The following is a 22931-nucleotide window of genomic DNA, read 5'->3' as shown; positions in this document are numbered from 1 at the left end:
AGGAAGTAGATGGCATATTAATGCAACTATGCAGCTACTGTCGGAATAGTTTGTCACCATTAGTTTAAGGTGCCAGCTAATTTAAAGGATTAGTTAAAGGCAGAAGAAGAAAGGCAACAGGATAGCTAATACTGTTTCAGAGGTTGTATGAACCACTTACTACTAACCTACTAGGAGTTTTAACTCTTCTAGAAGTTATTATCTCTTGTTGGGGTCAGTTGGGTATTTAGAAGGAAGTATATTGTTTCATGAACAATGCATATGCAGCACGTCTGTGTGTTTTGTTTGCTTGTTTTGCTTTATGTTAGGGCTTTGAAGAAAGCAACTTTGACGTAGTAGCTAAGATGCCATGTTAGAAACCAGGAAACTATGACATCTAGTCCTGCTTTATGCATAAAATCATGATGTCTTTGGACCATTCACTTTTTCCCAGTCCTAAGAAGGCAATAGTGAACCGCTTCTGAAAATTTTGCCAAGAAAAGGACAGGAATAAGGGCAGTGACTGAAAGGCACACAATAAATATTGCTGAATATTTTCTTTCCTGAAATAAGAAAAGTGATTCATTGCTTGCTTGTACTCCATGATGAACATGCTCGTATAAAATTTAGCTTCTTAACCATGCAATCAAAAATTTAAAAAAATACGAAGTTGTTTATTATTATTTATTCATGCCTCTTTTATTCAAGTCGTCGCCTGTGTCAAATAGAATTTTCCTTAAAAAGTCAAACCTGTTTTATGACCAAGGGCTTCTTTCTGGATACTTTATTATAGAACATGTTATCTGACTTTTATACATCTTTCATTGACATTGACCAACTTTATTAGCATTTTTCCTAATCATATCAAGATGAATTTAACCTTCTGACTAACTAAGCCACCTTGCATATAAGCAGATGTTCTTTCGTTCTATGGGTAATTTTGTAAGTAGGCCCATGTTATGTGTTAATAGGTCTATAAGGCACACTTAGCAGTATAATTCTAGTGCTGAATGCCACAAAGTTATGAATTCTATATTCTGTAATGCACATTTTAAAGTTGCTCATGTTAAAGAATTTGAATTAAAGAGGTTTTAACAATTACTTTTTCCCAAAGTGGATTTTCTATATCTGTAAGATGTACAGAAAAGGGCAATCAAAAGGATCAAATATCTGGATCAATTCCTTGAAGAAAATATTTAAGTCTTTATAGCATAGAAACATGATAAATGAGGGCATGATAGAACTGTATAAAATGGAAATGGTGAAGAGGTTCCTCTCCTTCACTTTCTCCCAATCCTCATAATACTACATACTCTGATGCACTTGAAAAACAAAAAAGTATTTCAAGTGTATCAAAGGTGGTATTCAGCAGGTTCTGACCAGTTCTGGAGAACCGGTATTGGAAATTTTGAGTAGTTCAGAGAACTGGTAAATACCACCTCTGACTGGCCCCATCCCCATCTATTCTCTGCCTCTGAGTTCCAGCTGATCGGGAGGAAATGGGGATTTTGCAGTAACCTTCCCCTGAAGTGGGGAGGGAATGGATATTTTATGGTATTCTTCCCCTGTCACGCCCACCAAGCCACACCCACCAAGCCATGCCACACTCACCAAGCCATATCCACAGAACCAGTAATAAAAATTTTTGAATCCCACCTTTGAAGTGTATGCTGGGAGCTTCCAGGAATTAAAAATAATTACTATTTCACATGACACACGGTTGAACAATAGGAATTTGATACCTTCAGATATAATCATGAGCACCAATGTGTTACAAATGAAATTGAAATTAGACAAATTCATGAAAAATTATTATTATTGACTGATGATCACTAACCATAGAAATGTTTTTCAAATTTGACAATGTTAAGATGTGTGGATGTCAACTTCCAGAATTCTCCTAGAAGCTTGCTGGCTAGGGAGTTAAAATCCATGTATTTTAAGTTGCTAAGTCTGCAAAACACCAATCATAGGCAGGATGCTTTCCAGTTCTGCTTGCTGGGAAGCATTGGTAAGAAAGCATTGTTAACCTCATGTCCTTCACCTGGTTGATACCTGGACAATGGTGAAGTAAATAATCCTTAAATGTGATGCAGCTTCTACATTTGTAGTGTTGGCAACACTGTAATTTCTTTTAAAGAATTGTTAATTTCTTTCTCATCTTTTTTATTTTAAAATATAATAGCAAACTGGTGATTGGGGGATGGATTTATAGCCAGCTGCGTATGTAGGCTTTTGACCTCACATTGTTGCTATCTTCCCTTGCCCTAGGATAGCATTCTTGCTTCTGATGTGTAAGAATGTACTACTTCAGTCAGCTGTCAACCTTGCAGCTTCTGATTAGTTCTGTCAATCTGATGTCAGTTTTAGGCCCAGGAAAGTACTTACAAGAAGAAATGCTGTGACTTAAATATTACATGCTTCAGACAGGTGAAAAGGCAGTTATCTTCTAAACCCTGAAGCTCTTGTCAAGTTTCATTTTATATGGCTAAGAGAGTTTCACATAATGGAACCAGTGCCTTAAAATATGCATGGGGTATATGTACAACGTGATGTTGGCTTATATAACAAAGAAATTATCCTGTATCTCACATGGTTTAATCAATTAAAATGGTCCTTTCCGACCTTGTTATGTTTATTAGTGCCTACCTCTAATAATCTCCGTAACAGGCTAGAATTAAGTAGTGAGAATTATTTTAAGAACAACAAGCTTATAAATACACTGTATAAAGAATTAGTTCTGGCCACCTTAGATTATTGAGGCATTAAAATAAAGTTTAGTATATTGCAAATCTGAAGTCTTTGAAGTTACATATTACTTTATTTAGTTGCTTGTACATTTATGCATAGACATACTATATATGGAGGTCATCAGTTTTTTCTCTTCTTTTTAGGTCTGAAAATTAGTATTAATTTTTATTTTTCAGTCTTAGACTTTTCTATCATCCTTTTATCTTGATTTCTAGCCTAACAGTCATAGTAAACTTTTGATGTGATGTGATCTTTACAACAATAGCTCAGTGAGCTTGGATTGGCTGAGAGAGAATGATTTGATTCCATGTAACATCCTAAACTGTGATGCTTTCTTACATTTAAGGAAAAAAAATGTATTTCTTTGACTTGTATGAGTGATTAGTTTATAGCAACAATGGGTGGCACACAAATTAAAAGCAAGCATAAAATCAAAACAAATTGGCAACCAAGGTTGTTAAAACGATTTACAATGTCTCCTAGACATGGGCCATTCAAAATTCTAACCCAATGTCAAATTTTGGCTTACCATATTGTACAAATCCGACCATGTTGTGCGACGTGGTAATGCATGAGAATGTAACAATCTTGGCCATATAAGAGTAGGCCAGTGTTCCATAATACCTTCTTGTTTCAGTGTGCTCCGCATTTAAGTTTTCACAAATACATGCATGCCTATCTGTACTTGCTTTTGAAAAATGTGCCAAAAATTTCTAACCATGTGGGTCCACAGAAGAATATGAAAGTGACAAAACATGCATGGACAGATGGCCCCCTTTTTATATTGTAATGTTAGGTGTAATAAGTAAAGAGCAGATCTTGTGTTATGATGCTATGATAACACATTTTCTCTTAACAAAATCCCCTGTTGGTGGGAATGCTCATGTTTCTAACATTGCTTTACTGAAGATTTCAGTACAACAGTTGTTTACATTCTCTTTGTTTTGTTTTAGTTAGTTTAAAAAAGAATATCTGCTTTTTCTCTCTGCTGAGCTCTTCGAACAATGTTTCTCAACCTTGACAACTTTAAGATGTGTAGATTTCAACTCCCAGAATTCCCCAGCCAGCATATATTTTAGATGTATGGCAAACTTGAACAGTATACACCTGTAATTTGAGCTATTTCTCTGCAATAATACCAACATGATATTTTGTGATAGTCTGTTAAATGAACTATTAAGGGACTAGGATGAATTCATGCTTCTGTTACTTCTGAATGAATAGTTGTATGAATAATTATCTGAGCCATTCAGTGGTAGCCTTTTATTTCTGTATGATTAGGGAAATGTGAATTGTCTTTTGTCTTACATTCAGAATTACATCTAATTTTGCTAAAGTTAAGCAGGTATTCTTTGTTTACCCTGGTACTAATTTTTTCTAGTCAGGTATAATAAAAGTAAGCTGATGGTTCTTGACAAAAAAAATCTTATGTAGTCTAAGATCAATATTTAGCTATATACTACTGAAATTTTCTTCTCTGCTACTTTGTAACCTTCAATTGAGTGAAATGCTGCAAAAGGTTTTTCAACAGAAATACCTCCAGTGGGCTAATGTTCAGTCCTATTACTCCCAAGGAAATTAAATGTTGGAAAAAAGTTTTTGCTGTTTTAGTGCTACTGCAGTCACGTGATCCCCACTTTCAGATTCCCTGGCACTTTTGCACAAATTGATGGGGAACCCAGAAGGAGCCAATATGATTTCTGATGCTCCTATACTCCTTGCCGTATTCCCAACAACAAAGTTTTGCTCATGGGAAGCTTGCAGGGAGAAAATCAGTGGAAAAATGGTCCAATTCCTGTGTTTGCTTGTCAGTCACTTGTATTCTCCCCCAGTTCCTCTCCCACCCATCGGCAACCATTTATCTGCCTACTGGGAAGGGGAGGGAGGGATGAGAAAAAAGGAGGAAGCAAGTTACATGTTACTGGCAAGGGAAGGGAGGAAAGGAGGGAAAGAGGAAGGAAGAATGACAAAGCAGTAGAGAGGGAAGGAAGGCTGAAAGGAGCAGGCAGGAACAAAGAGAGGGAGGGAGAAAGGAAAGGAGGAAGACAGAAAGGAAGCAAGGGAGGGAGAAACAATGTAAAAAGGAGGAAGGAAGGAAATTTCTGACACTCACTGCCAACTTCCCATAAGAAAATATAAGGAAATGGACAGGAAGTTAGAAAATATTCCCACTGATTTTTGCCCATCCATGGTCATTTTGTTTCTCTATTTAGGTAAGGAAATATTTCTACAATGATGACTCAGTGGGTACAGAATTTTGCTGTAAACTGTAGTGTTTCTCTTTTGAGCATTATTTATCTTTTGCTGAGTTATTTTAACTCAATCAAAACCATTCTGTTTGCATTATAAAATCAATGTTTGTGTAATGCTTCCTGATGGAGGTGGTGGAGATGATGATGATGATGATACAACCATTTAGTTGTATATGACTCACAGTGATTATATGGGCCAGGTTTTTCCACATCTCTTGATCTTTCACTACTTCTTTGAGTTTTTCTATGCTCTCTGGCTGGTGTCAGCTTTTATGGTGTCCAGCCACAGTGTTGTTTGATGGCCTGGTTTCCTTTTACTGCTCACTCTTCCAAACGTAATTGCTTTCTCAACTGAATTCCCCCATATGACGTGGCCAAAATAAGTGAGACAGAGTTTTGTGACCCTCCCCCCTTTCTAGGGACATGTTTTGGTCATGCTGTTCAAGGAATATGCAGGAACCTTCTCTAGCACCACAGTTCAAACAAGTTGATTTTCTTCCTGTCTTGCTTTTTAAGGTCCAACTTTCACAACTGTGGGGAACAAAATAGAGTAGGCTAACTTACATTTAATTGCCAGACTGATATCCTTGCTTTTCCATATTTGGCTCGCATTCATCATTGCTATGCAACCTTATTGTGGCTGAATAAGAGCTCAGTGTGAGAATGCATTCTGTATATACAGATATCTTATACACATAGTCCTCATTTAGTTACCATTTGCAGTTACAAATATAATGAAAGCAACATTACAACCAATCATTTAAGAGCCTGCAAAGCAAAGGATTGCTGAAGTAAGATCCTAAGCACAATCACAGTTCCGCTTGACAACCATTTCACTTAGCAACTAAATTGCCAGTCCCAATTGTGGCAACTAAATAAGGACCGCCTTTTGCACATGGGATGGGAGCAGAGGGAAGTGATGGAATTGCTTGAGCTAGTTGCTTAAATATCATATCACACTTCAGTTATGAACCATGATCTTCCGAGAAATAGTAAAACCAAAGATCATTTAATATTGTTTTTAGTTCTGTTAAACCTAGGGAGAATAACATTTTAAAGTGTATCTGGTGGAATAATTAGTTTTCCCTGGTAAAGGCCATTTGAAGAAGAAAAAAATAATTGGAAACCATGTCATTTAAGCACTATACCCATTAAATTTGTTTTGAGGTTAATTTGGGGTTTTCCTGTCTCTGAACCCATTTTATCCATTTGTCTATTCCATTCTTATTCATGGTTGCTTGGGCTGCTTACAGTTGAGTCAGCATGTAAAGGATCCCAATTTCTCCATCTGTAGCTTAGAGAAATAATAGCAAAGCATATCTGTGTTCTTCATTTATGAGGACTTAATGTAACAAGTGGTGAACTGATTGTATTTATTAAGATCAGCTTGGACTCAATTCTGACCCGGAAAAGGAAGGAACTTAACAGATTACATGGAACATTCCATTACTTGCCTTAATATGAACAAGGTTCAACTTCTTTACATCCCTTTCTTGCATTGTTTCTTTTAAAACAAAATAGCTTATTCACACAACACTATCTTGATACTTTTCTATCAATAGGCCTGGGGAACCTATGGTGATACAGAGCCAACCAAGTGCTGAGGTGATGGTGTGGTTGCTGACATGAGAGAGATATGGCTTCTTACACGGTGGAATTACATAATTTTGTATTGACCCAGGGTGTGAGTTGGGCAACCATTTGTTGAACAAATGAACACTGTTCATTAAACTGTTCAGCTTCTTAAGAGACACAGATTTAAAACAAATGCAGTCCTCTCTGAAACTTCAGTCTATCTTAATTATTAAAGCAAATTATCCAACTAGAAGCTGTCTTGACAATAGAAGTTTATATCATTTTGCTCATTCCTTCTCCTACAGGCAATTCTGGAATGGCAGCCCCAGCTGATGACTTTAGGCATTCCTTTTCTATTATATTTATATAATAACTGCTCATTTACTTCCCACCTGGGTATTTTTTTAAATGTGAGTGAACAGCTCCATTCTCCACCAAGGATGTGAACTATTTAAAGGCCAGGTCTCTGAAGTATTGAGGGAATATATAAGTCCAGCAGCAGTTTCTTTTGCTTTTTCTCAGCTGTCACCTTGACTTCAGGATCTCCCTCATCCTTCCGTTCCTCCCTTAAAGGCAAGCTTTCTTTTCTTAGCACTGAAAGAGTCTGAAAATCCTCACTATCTAATGATGAGGTGTGCTCCCAAGGAGATGGTATTTCTCTTCACCACATGCCAATTTAATGTTTGAAGACTTGCCTTTTTCTGTTTTCAGTTTTAATTGTCATGCTTTTTCTTTCATAGCGCCCATTTCAAGTATGCCGTCCATACATTATATAACTTGGCTCCTCATATACATTTCATTGGTTGGTGCATGGTTGGATGACATGCTTCAGATGCAGAACATAACCCAAAGGGCATGCGTTTAAAATTGCATTGACCATCTATGTGTGCCTTTGAGTCAGTTTTTTTTTTATTTCTGTCTGCACAAGTTTTCTTGGCAGGCTATTTCACAAGTGGCTTGTCAATGCTTACTTCCTAAGGCTGATATAGTAATTGGTCCAAGCTCACCCAATTGGCTTTGTGCCTAAGGTTGGACTACTAGTTTGTAGCCTAGTGCTTTACTATCTATACCAAACTGACAGTGACTACATGGCATATTAAATATACATAAAAGTTGATTTCTTAATTCAGTGATAAGGGCCCAAACTTGCCTTCCATTTCTGTAGAGCCCTGTTCATGTTGGGATGTCATAATCATCTCGGTGAATACACTTATTTAATTTTGCAGATGAGTGGGAAGCAAATAGTTAGACATTCATGTCTCTTGTGAACTATAACCATGCAATGAACTCATGTAGTTTGATCTTAAGTACAACAGATAATTGATTTCTTTCCTAGTCAACTAGTCAGTTTATTCTCAATGTTGCTGGTAGATATCTCGTAGTACCTGCTACTGGCTATGCATTTTTATTAAGTGCAGTGTCAATATGATTTACTGGTTGTAACAGTTCAGATGTTTCTAGGTTCAGGATGGTTCTTCAGGGATTTGGTACTACTGCTGTTTTTATAATATATAGAGTGCCTTCCCATTTGTAGTGAGTTCACAATCACCCAGCGTGACTAGATGATTTTTGATACATGGTTAAAAGGTATGGGTCTAGTTTAGATTTCAATTTGTTGTAATCGCTTTCAAATATTAGAATAGTGTGCACATCAGCATTATTATGATAAACATTAAGCATTGTTTTATCCAGCCTTCATTCTGATGTCCCACCTGTCCATGTCAGAGAAATAAGTATACCATTTTTCCTCAGATCAGTTTTCTTTTCCTTTGGAAGCATTGTTCCCCACTTTTTTTTCTTACAGTTAAAAATGTATCTTTGCTTAGACATTCATTTATTACTAAAGTCAAAAGCCTTACTTTTTCATATCTGTTACAAATTACTTCAATACGAATATCCTTCAGTAGGGACAATCTAAAATAAAATCTTGCATTCAAGTAATGGGGGCAGAGGGTGGCTTTAGGGTGGTCTTCATTGTAGTTTTAAAACTCCTTTTTCATGCACTAATGTATTGTATGCATCTAGTCATTATTAAGATTACTGTTTTCTGTTCGTCTTTGTGACCGCCAGTTGCTCCCCTGCACTACCGAAATCTTAATTGCTGGCATCATCATTGACTTTCCATATTGCTAATAAGTTCAAATGGTGGTGGCTGCTCAGACTATCCATATAAATAATATAATGAAGTATTTGAGGGTGCCACTACTTAGCTAACTCCAAAAAGAGCTTTATTCTCTGATGTCTGCTCAGTAATGTTGTGATTGGCCTTCTAGTCCACTGCTAACTTTCTATGATTTGTGCAATAATACTCACATTTTTTTTGGTCTTTTTAATAAGCTAGTGTAAGAGATGCGGTTTGCTACATGTTATAGCACATACTTATTGCTGCACAGAACAAAGCTGCACTTTTGACATCATGTGTTATTCAGCTATAAGAAGGTAATAAATATGGCTCTCCACAATAGCACAGAAGGTGACTTTGTTTATTAAGTGCAGTTTGAATCTTGGCATATTACAAGGAATATACCATTGCTTTCCATAACATACTAGGTTCAATTTTTGGTAAATACTCTTTCACAATAACCACTCTTAACTGATAACCCTTATATGTTTGAATTAAAATGTGATAAATATGTTCACCATTTAATTGGAAAGGAAAAAGTGACACTTCTCTTTTTTCTTGTCACTATCTTTTTTTTTGTTGAGCTTGCAAATCTGATGCTTTTACATTTTCTATTCAGTAAAGTTTAGCTTTTATTATTTATTTGCATTATAAAATCAATTATTGAAGAATAATATAATTTTTAATATTAATATAGTTATAATATACCTTATATACCAGTTTGATGACCTAGTAGTGAAGACGTTTGCCTCCCACTCAGAAGATTGGGAATTCAATTTTAGGTAGCGGCAGATATTTCTTTCTCAGGGCACTAACAGAAAAATCTGCGAACTCTGCATAGGCATCAGGAAGGGGATCTGGCCAGTAAATGCTCAGCTTTAAACAGTTGCTCTACCCCAAATTAAGGAATTACTTGGTTTAAAAAAGGGAAGGTTTTAAAAATTATAATACAACTTGTTATGTCATATCGTATCACATTATTTCTAAATTCATCTTCAATAATTGGTTTTACAATAATATATACATACAGTGCATATTGAACTGTGCAGCTTGTTGTTGATGGTGGTAGAAATGAACATAGCATCTCCCTGCAAACACTTAAACTAATCAGCAGTTCCTTAAATCAAATCCAGCTTTTCCTGGGATTGTGCCATAGCTGTGGAAGGCAAATTGTGAATTAAACAGCTTGCACACTTAGGGATTTCACCTGGTTACACATTTCTAATTAAAAACCTTTCTTTGTCTTGCAAGTACAAAATGTAAAATCTCTGCCATCTCCAAGCATATCTACCACATTCCCTTAGCTATTCTAATATAAGCCTGTTAACAGACAAGGTACTCCATAATCTTGTCCTATATCTCTCATTAAGGAGTGCCACATTATCACTAATTGACTTCAGTCTACAACTCAGCTTCCAAACAGTATTGCTGTTCATGTAATCATTCAGCCATTCTTTAGAACTGTCTTGGGGATATGTGTATGTTCTTTTTTCAGCCCATGTCAAACAATTGCCAGGTGGCTAAAATTCTTGAGCTCCATATCCCACAAAAAATGTTAAGCATCGCAGATCAGATACATACTATGTTTTTAATGCTTTCTTCTGAGAATTAATGATGAAGTTAAATCACTATTTGTACACAAACACACAAGAACCATCATAACACAGAGAAACTCCATATATGAGGAATGATACTGAAAATAAATTGAATATTTGTTTTGGACTTTGGATGTCTGGCTTCTGCAAATTAAAATGTTTATTACAAATATTTTCCAAAATGAGTATTCCTTAAACAAAACATGTGAAGATCTTCTTACGAGAGTCTTGATATTCTACACACACACACACACACACACACACACACACACACACACACAGTTTCCCCTCATTACTTTCAGTTTTGCCCTTTTAGGTGTCAAGACATCCAGGAAACAATTGTAAACCTGTAACATTTAAGTCACAAGAAAGATTATAATAGTAATAATGAACAGTACAAAAACTGAACAGTACAGAAACTTTGAAAACATTTTTACATAAGGTGATTTTTTAGTCTTTAAATGTAACCAATATCCAGGTTTAATAAAAAAATTAAAAGGCAAGACAAGAAAATAGTATTTGTTGTTTTAGTGACAGCCTTGACAGTATGAGTAACTTGATAAATAATGAAGCTTTGGGATGGCTAAGAAAATTCTACTTGACAACATTGTTATTTTACCTCTAAGTTATACAGAGTTGGCAGATACCAGGAGGGTGTCAGTAATTGATACAGGTGATGACACTTGTTAAAAATTATGTCTGAATTAATAGACCCTGGATTCATTGAGTTCTTTGGAATTGGTGCTGCAAATTGCTATATTTCTGACAACCTTCATTTCCTACTAGGCAGATTGAGATCCAGTATCCATAGCCCTGGGAAGTTGTTAAAGCAATTAAAGGCTTCTGTCCCTCAGCACATTGCTTGGTTACCATGGTATCCCCTGCCTCGAAGCCTTTACTGATGATGTCAGTATGCATAACAGGGGTTATTCACAGCATCTACGTGAAGATGATTCACCCTTCCTGAAAAATCATAAGCCCATGCAAATCCTCTTCTACTTAGCATTATGTAAGACAACTAGGTGCGCAAGGTAAGTACTTACTGCGTATAATACATATTATAACCTAAAACTAACAGTGCTATGATCAAAACTGTTCTTCTTTCAAAAGTGCTATATAAAGAAATCCCTTCAACTTCATTTCAAATAGCATTAATATTGATATTAAATATCTTCAGTCAGACTTTGGATGGTATATTGTAAAGTCACTCTAGATAGTATGAATCATGATTGCGGTGAACATAGAAGAAGACTCTTTGTGTATAGTTTTAGGCAGTGTAATTTTGAGAAAGAATTAATAGAAGTCTTGAATTATATATGAATCTATAGCATTTTTTGTAATGTTATTTTAAAAAGTATTTCAATTTTATTTACTAACATTGCTGCTTAGCTATATGCACTGAAGGAGGCAACTACTTCAGCATAGAAGCTAAGAGTATAAGTTATATAAGACAAAGTCAGTTGCCGGGTAAGATTTTCCACGTTACTCCTTCACTGGCATACAGGGATTGGTAGAACATTACTTGTGGATAGTATCTAGAACTTATTGGGTATAAGCCCTTACGATGTTTAGTTAGAATGCTATATGGTAAGGAATAATAGAAGTTACAATTTAGTAATAACTGAAAGATCACACATGGATGGTCTACCCCTTCTTTAAATAATGACTTACTTAAAAATCTTCAAAGCACTTTGAAAACTTTCAGTTGTAATATATAATACTTCTAGTGGTTAATGACCAATGATTACATAATTTTTTTTGTTCATTTATTTTTAAGCAGTGGAGACAACATTTGTCTGTGGTAAAGAGGCATCAGATAAAAACTACTATAGAATAACTTGTAATATATCTATTTTTACATAGCCACTTATATGAAAACTAGACATATTCTATCTGGTGGTCTAGTAACTTGTGCACATTTTCAAAGCTGAATTATATGTGTTACATTTTTCAGTATCAGACAGTATCCAAATTGCATTCTCTGATTCCACTTAACAATGCAACTGGTACAGTAATTATGTGGAACATCGGTCACAGTTTTTCACCTCCTTTCTCTTGTGCTTTAACTATTTAGTCTGATGAATAAAAGCTAATTTAAAAGAGTATATCAAAAGCAAATATGGCCACAGAAAGTAAAGATTTGAAAATGAGAAACAACACATATCAGAGAGGGAAGATGGCCATGTTACCAAAGAACAATGCAAAGAGGTATTCCAGAACTGTAGAGATCATGTTAAGAAAGGGAAAATTTGGATTGGTCTTATAAAAGGTTGTAAGTATAACATCAAGGGCTTCTTTAGGTATGCTCAAAATAAAAGGAAATGGAAAAAGTAGTATGCTCATTGAAGCAAAACACTAGCAAAACTATTTAAACTTCTCTTTTATTCAGTCTTCTTCAACAAGAATTTTGTTTTTCTCCAGGAAGTGGTAGTAAGCAGGAGGAAAAGGCCAAGATTACTACCGGAAGAAATATGATTTCCTAAAATTTAAATTTTCAGGGCCTGATAATTTGCATCCTAAGCATTGAAGGACAATGGTCTGACTAAACCCTTATTTTAGAACAGATAGTGCCAGATGAGCAGATGGTAACATCAGGTAGTTGAAGAAAACTCTCATATCTCCCCCCAGCCATCTTTTTTCGAGACCTAAAATTTTAAAGAATTTTAGAACATTTAAATACATCTACTAAAATATGTTTGGTCTAATAAAGTTATTGTATGCATTTTGAGTAAATATTTTTTCCAGTATGGTTTCTATTGTGTGTTATGTCTAACAATGTTTAAGAGCAGCGTAGCTTTGGGACATAACAAAAAAAAATTGTTCTCTGAGTTTTCCAGAAGGAAGGAAAAGACAAGAACATAAAGCTTACTGTGATTTGTTGCTGTCATAAGAAGTCATCCTAGCTTGTTTAAAAATTGAATTACACAATAAACAAGTTAATGACATAAAAACACAATCATTGATTCTTTGCTCTTTGTCTTGTGTATTTGTAGGTATCACATTCCCACACCTGACAAATATAATTATTGATACATTCTGGAAAGTTTTTTGTTGTCAAAAATAAGACAAGTGCTTGTTGACATAGCAATTTTTTGTTATATTTAAATCCCATCTTTCATTTCAAGAGCTCATGGCAGGACATAATACAACTTATTCCATTTTTTGCAACAGCAACTCTGTGAGAAAGGTGGTCTGGAAGAAAGGGGGGAAGAGATTATGACATTGTTACGTTCCTTGTATTATCATGGTGTGCATTTCATGTAACAGATAATTCTTCATCTTGGAGCATCATAAATCTGCAGGGGGAAGCAGAGAGACAAATGATGAATGACATCAGGATCATGCAATGCAATATAGGCTCTACCCCTTTATACACACATTATAACTTTTCATGTATGACACTGTTTTCCTCATTTTGACAAGAACAGTGGAGCCTGTGGATGTCTGGGTTCTGAATGACTGGTTATGTGCCATCATGTTTCTGCTACTCATAGCATTCATATAGATTTACTCCATGATGATCTGTCCCTAACCTGGTCTTTTAGCTTTCCTAATGGCATATTCATCATCATTAAGTCCATCCACTTCGTTGTTGCTTATCCTCTTCTTTTTTTTCCTTTCTACCTTTCCCCTTTCTATCTTTCTTACTTTCCTAAAGAGGTAAGTCTTTGCATAATGTATTTGAAGTAGAATAATTTGAGCTTGGTCATTTGTGTAGCTAGTGGGTTGACTTGGAAACTGAACAGAACCAAAATAAAACTTTATGTTGTTCAATCTTGAGCAGGAGAGAGATTGCATGAAGAGTCTTTCTTTTTCTGGTTCTAACTTGCAATAACTACAGAACTTGAGTTTCTTTCAGTAGTAGATAAATTCACAAAGATTGTTCTTAGAAGCAAAAATAGGGATGGAGTTCTATATATGTTGCCTTCATCTCCTGAATGTAAGACAGGATATAAATCTAGTAGCTAAGTAATAAAATAAAATAAAATATAATACATAACTTATCATTATACTTCACAATAATGTTTAATGTATTTTTATCCTACTCTTCATAAAATAGCACCAAGAGACCTATAGCTTGTTATATCATACAATTTAAACACCTGTTTTTAAATCACCTTTCCTTTCTTATTGTATTTAATGAATGGATAATTTTATATATTCCTTTATAGCATGTTTGTAAAATTGTCTTATATATTCATATGCAAATGCCTTGGACAAATATGGTAATATTCTTTCATTCTGTTTGTAAAACCATCGGCATTATATTAAAATTGGATTGAGGTTTTTCTGAATTATAGTAACATAGGCTTGTTTTAGCAAATTATGTGAATCATACCATCATGTTAATCTACCACAGGGTTATTTGTTGTTTGGACATATCATGTTACATGAACACGGTGGTAGTATTTTGTTAACCTGAATTTGAGTTGCTCTCTATTCCCAACCTGATTTAGTATATATTTATTATTATTTGGCCTCTCAATTTAGCTCTTTCATGCCTTTTTTGAAGCTGTTTATTAAAATCAGTAAGTCATGGTGTTCAAGTACCGTAATCATGGCTTACAGTGATGAATGAAAATGCATGAGAATTCTTAAAACTATTTGTGGTGAGTACCATTGAGGAAAACAAAGCCTAGCTTTAGGATTGCACTTTTAAAACTATTAAAAAGAAAACAGAAATTGCTGGGAAATTTGAGATGATTACTGAACCATATAAATCCCATACATTTAAAAAGCAACGCTGAACTAATTCAGGGATGGGTTGGAATTTTGAATTTCAGTGACTGCTCATGCACAGAGCAATTTACAGTAAACTGTGCATGCACAGTCACTGAAATCCAAAATGGCGGTGGCCCAGCGGTGGCGAAGGAACCAGTTGAGGGATGTGGCAGGCCTGGATCGCTACCGGGCTGAACCAGCAGCAACCCACCTCTGAAATAATCCCCTTAGTTCTATGTATAATCTCCAAAAAATGTACTGCAAAAATTGTTTTTGCTTCACAGTGAAGTTTCTTAACTTAAAAGGATAGTCCTCCCCTATTTTCTATTTGTCCTTTTGTCCTTGTATTGAGGGAGACAATGGAGATCAAACTGTAGGCCTGTATGTGTTTGGACTGAACATATGGAGCAGGATATATTTTCTGTTTCTGCAGGTTCTGTGAAAAATCATGGTTGTATATCATGAAAATACTGTCCAGGTATATAGGAATCTAGGGTTGAATTTGATAGGTTGCTATGTGGATTAGAAATGGCTAAGAGGACTGAAATCTCCACTTTAATGGGTGCTGTCTTGTTTCCTCTGGTAATAGAAAACTTCTATATAGAGCTTACATATATTTAACATTAAACTTTAGAGCATTTGAAAAGGACAGTTTGCAAAGTGTGACAGTGTAACACTTCTTAAAGTATTAGAGAAGCACTATTCCCTTGAAAGCTGTTTCAAAAATTGTCTCTTGTTTGCACAAGGGATTGTCTTAAATTTAGGGCCATTTTTAAAAAATAAATGAAAACAAGTAACATTTGTCTCTTTTTGTCCTCATGCATGTTTCATACTGTCCATGTTCCTTATATGTGCTCCTATAAGGCTAATGGAAAGAAATAAAAATGGTTCCTATTAAACATTAAATATGAAAATATATTGCAGTGTTTGTTGATTTTTAAGGTAGCTTTTTCAATCTGGTTTTGCCAGATGTACAGAGTTAATATCACCCTCAACTACAATAGTGTATTTGATGTGGCTGATAATGATGTGAATTTTAGCTAAAAAAACTTGGTAGATACCAAACTGGGAAACAGTAAGTTGTCATAAGTTGTCAAAATACTTCAGAAACTTGTATTTCATCATGGTTTTAAAACTATCTATGTTTCTTTAGAATAAATAAATTTTAAAGCAGATGGCAGATATTTTATATTTAAAATTTCTGATACCTCAATAGTTTTTTTAATCATGTTATATGGTATTAGAAAATTCAGAAATGGGGTTATCTTGCTAGATTAAATACTTCAGCTTTACCTTCACTTTAAGGTATTTTCATGCTTTGAAGTGACATGCATTTATGAGCTAGGGTTGTTTTTTATTCTAGAGCTTGTTAGTGCAAACATAGATTAAAATTTCTACTGGCTCATTAAAAAGAATCCTTCACAGCATCTGTCTTATTTCCTATAGATTTATTACTTAGAAGTATAGGCTTAGTCTTTGAAATCAATTGAAATTCTTTGCTTACTCACCTGCTGATTTTTAACTCTTGTAGAAACAGATCTTTTTAAGATTATCTAGAAAGAATATTTTATCTTCAAAAACTTTAAACATTGAATGCATACGCAGAATTGTATTCATTTAAAAGGGATGCTGTGCCCAAATATTTTGCACTTTACTTATTAAAATGTAGATGTTGTTCTTTTATATCTCAGTGCAGTTCACAATACACACACACACACACACATACACACACACACACACACACACACAATTTCTTCTTTTTAAGTATCAAATTTCAACAATTCTGGCTCTTATAGTGCTGCTGAATGTGTTGTATTGCAGGTGTTTAAAATGAGAAATGAAAATGGCTCAGTTTAGTACACGTGAAACACAGTCATAAGTCACTTTTCTTAGTGCTGTTGTAACTTTGAACGGTCACTAAGTGAACTGTTATAACTTGAAGACTACCTGTAAAGGCAAGCCTATATATATAAAAATCTTATATTTATCATTTATTTATTTGCATCTTGCTTGTATTATTTTTACAAACAACTCAAGGTGGCGAATATACCTAGTACACCTTCCTCCACCTATTTTCCCCACAACAACAGCCCTGTGAGGTGGTTTGGGTTGAGAGAGAATGACTAAGTCCAAAGTCACCCAACTGGCTTTTATGACCAAGGCAGGATTCCCTGATGCCTGGTTTCTCTCCTGATGCCTCATTTCACTCCTGATGCCTTAACCCCATGCTGGCAAACCAATGGCACACGTATCACAGGTGGCACCATAGGCGTTGCCCTGTCAGCTCCAGTCTGCTGGCCAGCTGATTTTCAGCCTTGATTTTCAGCCATTTTTCGCCTCTTGCTCATCATGCAAACTGGAAGTTTGGGAACGGACTTCTGGTTTGCATGTTGGTTACAAACCATAAGTTTGGGAACAGACTTCCGGTTTGTGTGTTGGGCTGTTTTTTGCCCTCCAGAGGGAGAAAAACGGCCCAACGAGTAACCCGGAAGCCAGAAAACAGGTCATTTCTGGCCTATGGAGGGCTTCCAGGGGGCAGGGAAGGCCATTTTTGCCCTTCCTAGGCTCCAAGAAAGCCATGTGCACATGTGTGGGACAATGGGAGGGGGTCACCCATGCATGCACATTAAATTATGGGGTTGGCACATGCTCGTGTGCAATAGCTCACACGCACATGCTTTTGGCACCCAAGGCGAAAAAGTTCGCTATCACTGCCTGAATCTCTATACCAAACTGTCTCTCTCTTACCAGTACATAATACCTAGGAATACATCCTCTATGAACCCCTATATAGTCTATAAAGTCCAACCTTAGCTGGTGATTAAAATAATGTCAACCATATTATTTAGGCAAGGAGGAAATAAATGCCGCTTCTTTTTACAGTGCTATTCAGCTTTGGCTACACTACAATGGCATTGAAAGCATAATGCTTTATCATTTCAATTTTCTGTTCTTTAAACTCTGAGTCAGACTCTGAGTCTCCAGGTTGCATACAGTCCTCAAGCTCCTCCAGGTATTGCTATCAAATCGGAGTTTATAAGGTGACAGAAAGAGGTAATTAATAATTATAGTAGCTGTATTTGAACAGTTATATACAGTGCATTTGTCAGTTAAGTGAAATTACTTGTCTTGCATTTTTTTTGTCTTGTTCTCCATGATTTTGGAGTGTGGTTTCAGTGGCTTGCCACTGTAAGATCAAATGTGGGTCTCATTCTGGAATAAAGTTGTATGTCCCTGATACCAAATGGTACACTTCTGATGTTCTGTTTTCAAAACCAAAAATAAGTCACTTAATAGTTTAGCAGTTCAGAATTGCACTTCATAGTCGTATTAGCGTGAACTGCCCCAGATGCAGCCAGATGGGATCTTCTTAGCACTGCTCAGTTCGCAACCATGGTTGTCATTTGCACCAGTTCTTGGATTGGGAAGCTTTGCTTGTATTCACATATGCCCTTGTGACCTCTCACCTGGATTACTTCAACATGCTCCACATGAGGCTGCACTTGAACAGCATTCAGAAGCTTCAACTGATGCAAAATGTAGCTGCATGTATAGTAAAAGGTTTGAATATTCAACATATAAAACAACTACTGTGTGAATTGCATTGGTTACCAGTATTCTTCCGGGTGCAATTTAAAGTTCTGGCCATGATCCTGAAAGCCCTTCATGGCTTGGGGATAGGTTACAGGAGGGACCATCATCTTCCAGGTACTTCTATTCATTCAGTTTTATCCCCATGGGTTGGGCATGTTATGGGTCTTGCTTGTGAAGGAATGTTGGTGGCACAAACCAGGAGTTGTGCCTTTTCTTCTGTAGTCTCTGCCCTCTGGAATATTCTCCTTTTAAATATTAGGATAACCGTGATCCTACTGGTCTTTCATGAAGACCATGAAGACTTGGTTGTGTGCCCAAACCTGGGTTGCCAAATAATGTTAAGGACCGCATTTCTTGGCTGTATTAACATTCATGGCAATAGTTCTATTCAGTTACCATATACATTTATTTTGTATTATTTTAATTGTTTTTAATTTGTTTTTACTGTTTTATGATGTAAGCCACTTGTTGATATAGGAAATTATAGAAATGAAATAAATATAATCATACTGGCAAAATAAATGGACACTCTTTATACAATATAGTGAGATGAGCTTTGTTTAGCCTTTCTGGCATGTTAACATACCACGTAAATGTTGCCTGATCAATGTGTACAAAGTGTTCATAGAGGATCTAGCCCATGTGATTGAGAATCTCATATTCCATTTAGGTAAACTCTTTGTTTACCTTTGTATGATCCAGATATTGGATGAAAATACATGGGGAGAATACCTCCCTCTCTTCGTTTTCTTTGTTCACTGATCATGCAGGCTAAATCCCTGAAAGAGCTTTTGACTATAATTGAATGCAGCAAATTTTTTCTGCATATGGTTTACTTGTTTGGCCTCTAGTTGAAAAAATAAATTTTGTTGGAAATGGGCTTTTTCTTAGAGGAAAAAGTACCACAATGTTATTATGTATGTGTTACATGAAAATTATATTCTGTCCCTTTCCTATTTCTAAAATGTGATGAAAGGTATGATGACATACTTATTGTTTTTCTAGCTCTAATACTATGCAGCGTACATGAATTTTTAAAGAACTTGAGTGACCTTTTTTTCCAGGCATGTAGAACATCAAAATCTACCAGAATTATTTGCCCAGCATTTTCTGGATCCATTTTTGGTTGAACATACTGTACTTATATATTTGTAAAAGCCTGTTACATTGAAATGTATGTATTCACTTTATAGTGAAGTACAGGAGAACTGGGCATAATTCTATAACTGTGTATTTAAATAATTATTGGATATAACACTTGCCCTATCTTTCCCTCCCTTCCTCTTTTGCTAATATGGAGGCATTGTTATCATTTCTTTTGTAAAAGACAAAGTCAAAAGCAAGCACCCTGGATTTTCTTGTTCTAAAAAGACTAAATATTATGAATTGCAAAACATCTTATCTGGCGTTTTTATGTTTAAAAGGCAGATAGCTCCATGGAAGATTTGGAGGAGGAGCACTGCTGACAGCTGAGAGACACTGTTCAATTTCTTGATCTGCACATCTGTCATTTTAGCTGCAAAGCCTGCTCCCAGTATAGTCGAAGAAATTTTTGCTTGTGAACTCCACATCACGTTAACCTTTATGAATTTTGGTAACTCGTTTTTTTATATTTGTTCTTCCTTATATTTATAACAAATATTGTATCAAGTCAGTATGGTTTAATTTATTAATACAATTAATATAATATACAGCTATATATATTTCTGTCACCTTTCAGAGATAAAGAAAAAAAGTGGAGCATTGAAAATAAGTTCTTTGCAATACACAGGCATGTAAACAAAGTACTTCATTTTAAGTGGTTAAAGCAGCTGTGTCTTTTGCAGAGAAGGGCATCAAAGCAATTGTGCTAGTCTTGCCAAAAATGCAGTTGCTTTAATTATTTAAACAGGGATGTTTTGTTTGTGTCAATGCATGTTTCAAAGCACATCTGTTACATTCTTACACATCCCACTTTGCATTATTTTTCATATAAAATACTATATTTTTTCTGTTGAGAATTAAATTGCTTAACTGATTTTTATTAGCATTGTTTTAGTTGCTGCATATGCTACGCTCGGTCCAAATTCTTTTATTTGCACTCAATGTGTATAAGACATAGAAATATATATTATGTTGTCTCAGATGAAATATTTAATTTAATGAAATCATAATGGTAGACAGTTTACATAATAAGATGACAGCCTCTTCCATTGTTTCTTCTATTTAAAATTTGCTTTATCTGTGTGTTTTGAAGCAAATAGCACTTAAGGCTCACAAATATATGCATCAGTTTAATAACATATTCTAAGAGATGGGAAACTTTCTATCAATTTATAAAAATGTGAAGCAATGGTAGTTAGTCTAAATGGAATTAAATGTAGAAGGAAACCATCATTCCAAGTATTTGAGAGAGAGATTGAATGTTGCCAAATACACAGGAAGTATTAATTTCATTTTGGTTTTAAAAAGTAATCTTGGAAGTACGATTATTGCATTACTTAATGTTAGTCTTCCATCTGACCTTGGTCTTTTCAGGCGGATGCATACTTGACTCAGACAAAAATAGAGATGTCAAGATTTGCACATTAAAAAAATTGCAGTGTTAAGGGATGTCACCAACATGAATTGTGGCCACTCTCTTAAACATGATCAAATAGATTTCCATGGTTTAGAGTCTCCTTTATGAGACACACAATTGGCTCTGTGAAATGGTAAGCCTAGAGAGACTAAAAGAATAAAGGAAAAAGCAATACTAGATATACCACATATACTCCTTGGCAGAATAAAGATATAGAGAAAGGAGCAATGCTAACTTCACTGAGGATTTTATGCTCAGAATAGTAAAATACATCTTGCTTAACAACTTTGCAAACATTCCACCATATCAAAATGTAGAGTCTGAATCAAAACTGATTTCTCTCTAAAGAGAAGATAATTACTGTACCTTATTAAAATAGTACTTTCATTGGCACATTTTTTTAAAAAAATTACTTGGATAAAATCCAGAGTCCTGGGGGGCTTTCTGAGTCTTTTTAACCATGCTGCTCTAATTAGATCTTCCAAGAAGATGGAAGATGAGTACAACTACAAAAATTTGTGAGGATGTATTTCAAGGCCTATTTCTGTCTGCCACTTCTTAGAACTGACTTTTTTGTCTAAAAAGTTGAAGCTGGACACATTAGCAACCTTTTCTCCCCAGCACTTAATATTTATCTCTAGAAGACAGTTATTAAAGGATTAGCAACAAATGTATATTCAGAAATATATTTAGAAGCAAAGCCCAGTTTCTTAGATGTCTTTTAGATGTTTATTTAAGAACAGTGCAAAGTTTACAGTAACTCAAACTTTACATTAAAAGCAATTTAACAAACTGGGTACAATAAATCGCTTAGCAAGGCTAATAGAAATACAGTAGTTACAATTATTTCCCCCTTCTGTTTAATTGTATCCTTTTTTTGGAAACAGCCTGGGCAAGTTCCTGAAGTTTTCTTGGCAAGATTTTTCATAAGTGGTTTGTCATTGCCTCTTTCCTAGGCTCAAGGTAACGCATCTGGATATGTGCCCAAGAAGAACTTGAACTCATAGTATCCCAGTTTCATTAAACACTATGCCAGTATAACCACTCTACGAAACAGGTTTTCTGTATGTTTTAAAGGGAGGCAGGGATCTAAATAGTTATAAACACTGTAAATTGGTCAGAATATAAAGAAGAGGTAAGTTAAAAATCAAATACAATACCAATCTTTTCCCCCTTTTCCCTTTTATCCTCTTTTCCAACATTTATAAAGAAATAACAACAAATGACAAAACAGTAGAGGCTATTAATTCCAAAGATCGAAATCTTTCTCATAAAACAGTTCAATATATTTTGCAACTATTTATCAGTGTTATGCAAAGTATTAATTGTGCAGCTTAAACAGACATACTGTATGTTCATTAACATTTCATAAATCATATCTAACATTGATGTAAACTTTCCTCCCCTCATTTATAAGGTTCAATTTACTTAATCATTATAGCATTAACAGTTCTTATTTTCTGAGGCATAAACATCACTGCACTCAGTTATAATCTGAATTCAATAATACATGATTCACTGTTTAATGATTCTCATATAATAAACAATTAAATGAAAAGAGGAAATTATGAAAGTTTGTCTTATTTTAAAAAGCCCTTAACACGTGTTTTTTTGCATAGATAGAGGTAGTTTGCTTCTTTTGTGTTACTATCAATTTACATCAATAGTTGTTTTTATTTGCTTTTAATATTATACAATGCACTGTCCAGAATCAGGTGGCATTCCAAATTGGTTATAAATTATATTAAAAAACAAAATTATCAATCTGGCTATCCAATCTT

At 35.1% G+C, this 22931-nt stretch overlaps 1 protein-coding gene across 5 annotated transcripts in view; it reads left to right on the top strand.

Annotated features, from left to right (window-relative positions):
* Window positions 1–22931, top strand: part of PAM (peptidylglycine alpha-amidating monooxygenase) — a 140035-nt gene that overhangs the window by 2861 nt on the left and 114243 nt on the right. The window contains exon 2 of one of the 5 annotated variants that reach the window (XM_032213396.1): window positions 20015–20184. The exons of the other annotated variants lie outside the window; for them this stretch is intronic. The gene's annotated coding sequence lies outside the window, so the exon portion shown is untranslated. The remainder of the gene's footprint in view (window positions 1–20014; window positions 20185–22931) is intronic. 5 annotated transcript variants of the gene reach the window in all.

Source organism: Thamnophis elegans, chromosome 3, assembly GCF_009769535.1.
Source record: "Thamnophis elegans isolate rThaEle1 chromosome 3, rThaEle1.pri, whole genome shotgun sequence".
NCBI lineage: Eukaryota > Metazoa > Chordata > Lepidosauria > Squamata > Colubridae > Thamnophis > Thamnophis elegans.
This window is presented reverse-complemented; position numbering and strand designations above follow the sequence as displayed.